General features: G+C 46.5%; 1 protein-coding gene across 1 annotated transcript in view; it reads left to right on the top strand.

Moving 5' to 3' along the window:
- The first annotated feature begins 13 nt into the window (after window positions 1-13).
- LOC109300554 (mitochondrial ornithine transporter 1-like) overlaps window positions 14-2,591 on the top strand; it is a 30,076-nt gene continuing 27,498 nt past the window's right edge. Inside the window, exon 1 of the mRNA XM_019521238.1 lies at window positions 14-714. The gene's annotated coding sequence lies outside the window, so the exon portion shown is untranslated. The remainder of the gene's footprint in view (window positions 715-2,591) is intronic.

Below are 2,591 nucleotides of genomic sequence, written 5' to 3'. Positions count from 1 at the left end.
TTGCGTGGCTTCTTGTACTCTCCTCTGAAATGTCTGGTAGCAATTACACAGGGTTCTGAGATAGATGGTCCCCTAGTCATTTAGGAGAGAGGGCTGTGTAGTGACAGCATGGTCTAGGGAGATTCCTGTATTCAGCCACGGTAGTAGTAGGGTTGCTCTTTCCTCTTTTTGGGCGACTGTGGCACAGGGTGTTGGCAGGTGTGCTAACTGACCTTGCCTTTGCTCTTGTGAGGACATTGGGATTGGAGTTTGCTGTGGATCTGTCCTGCTTGTAGCTAAAGGGAGTGGAGCCTGAAGCCCTGGTGTGTGATCAGTATCTCCTACAGTTTCTGAATTAACAACATGTAGAGCAAATGGCCTGCGGAGCCAAGACTGGTTGTTTGGGTTGTCAGGAGAACTGTTCTCCCTCCCTTCCCCCCACTTCTCAGCTTGTTTGTGACTGAGGAGCTGAAGCAGATGGGAGCTTGTTAGGAAAGCAGGGACAGACCTGACAGTTAGCTGTGCTCTGACCCTTCCCTTATCCACATAATAATTCATGATAAGGATTGGGCTGGCTAGCCTCTTTTCTAAGAGTTAAAGGGTAAAAACAGGGTTTGTGAGGATGGTAGGGAAGGGGAGTGACTTTGCACAGCTCAAAGTTCATCTTTGTAAGACAGATTAGAGAAAAGGGTGTTGGGGGGAGAGTGTGACAGCAGCACGACAAAAACTGCTCTGGTATGTATGTTTCTGAAGTAGCTTCATTTTTGTTTAAATGCCTGTTTTTTAATGCAAGGTGGAAGGGCAAACTAAAAAGCTGTGCCATGGGTTCTTGTAAGAGAACAGTCAGGAAAGCCTGTTGCAAATGTGGGGTGTGTTCAGATCCACTGTAGTGAGAAGAAGCAGTAATAGGTGGTATTGTGGGGGACAAGTGTCCGAGGGTACTGTGCCTCAGATGGAGCGTGAGCACAGATTGCCCCATACCATGTGCAGCTGCGGTGCTTTGTTTCTTGTGAAGGATCTCTAAACTTCAGGTTTATCCGCATGGGAAGGCAGCAGCTTCCATAGAGCTCACATTTTTAACTTAAGCTTAGCTATGCAACTTCTGCAAAGAGGCCTTCCAAGACGCGGGATTCTAAAGAGCCTTTTTGTTTGTAATAAACTAAAATCAATCCATGTGCAAAAGAGACCAGAGCATACTATACCTTTCAAGGTTACCAACAGTTACACAACTGGATATTGCAGATGCAGCATTTTGACTTGTCTGGACCATATACATGGCTGTTCCATTACCTTCATATTTGACTAGTTCTTCTATTCTAAACTGATACCATATACGAGGGCTTTTTGTACTGGGCATTGACTACTTTTCTTGTTCAGAAACTACCAAGTTGCTTTATATAACTCTTTTGAACACTGATGGATGCATAGCAGACGTGTGTGTGTAAATCTACAGAACTAACTTAGATAATATTGTGACAAGCAAAGGAACAGGCACTACTTTCCCTTCTCCTTTTTGCTTTATAGCAGAGCTGTCCAACCTCTGAGTAGTCAGGTCCCCCCTCTGCCATATGTCTCCCCGCTGTCCTTGCCAGGCCCTATGAGCTGCACCATCCCACTGTGCCTTACCCTGGGGCTGGGGCAGGAATTAGAAGTGGAAGCTGGAGGAGGGAGTGGGAGCAATGGGAGCTGGGAGCAGTGCGGAGAGTGATGCTTGGGTGGGAACCCATAGGCCACAAGTTAACCTCTTCTGGGCTGTATGCCATTTGGACAGCCCTGCTTTATGGCACATTAAAGCCACCAGCTTTCATTGCGTTCTCTTCGACCACCTGTAACTTGGTTGCATCCCTACCCATACTTTCTTCTGGATTGTAAAAACAAGGAAACTCAGGCTGTTTTCCTACTTACTGTGGTCTAATATTTCTCCTAGCAAATGCTTGTTTCAGTTGAGCTTTGGAGTGGCCACATGTTCACTTTGAGAGGTGCCTCCAGCAGTGGGTTTCCATGCTTGGTTTTCTTTGGCAATGAGACAAGCAGAGCTTCGGGATGAGGAGTCTTGCTTGTCAGAAGAATAAACTCTAGCCTACTTTCTGTTTAGGACTGAAGTTTCACATTCTTGTGGAAGAGCATTATGTGCGTTTCTGGAGAGAGAGCCACCAGAGTAAAGAGTTTCCAGTGCTGCCTTGCCAGTTGAGTTTGGGGGTGGGGGGTGTCTCAAGTCACAGGCAAAAGGAGTTTGTTGTGGCACAGAGTTCCTCAGCTTTGGTTTTGAGCCTTTAGTACTGATGTGTCTTTTAAGTCTGTCTTGTGCTTGTCATACTACTTAAGCTATGGAAAGAAGAATAAACTACATCTCCTGGTACCATGGCAGTGGGGTTTGCCTTGAGACTACCGATTTGATATTGGCTGTTGGTGGTAGTAGCTCAGCATCCGTTACCTTGCACTCCCCCATGCCAGGTTCTTCTCATGTCTGATACCTGTCACCCTAAGCAAATGTATCCAGATTCTTTTGGCCTTGTTTGCAGGTGCCAAATGCCAACTCCAGGCCTTGACTGCCTGTGTCCAATCTGTGCTACTTATCATAGAATCATAGAAGTCGGGTCGGAAGGGACCTT

Source organism: Gavialis gangeticus, unplaced genomic scaffold, assembly GCF_001723915.1.
Source record: "Gavialis gangeticus isolate Ggan-Ray unplaced genomic scaffold, GavGan_comp1, whole genome shotgun sequence".
NCBI classification, from domain to species: Eukaryota; Metazoa; Chordata; order Crocodylia; family Gavialidae; genus Gavialis; species Gavialis gangeticus.
This window is presented reverse-complemented; position numbering and strand designations above follow the sequence as displayed.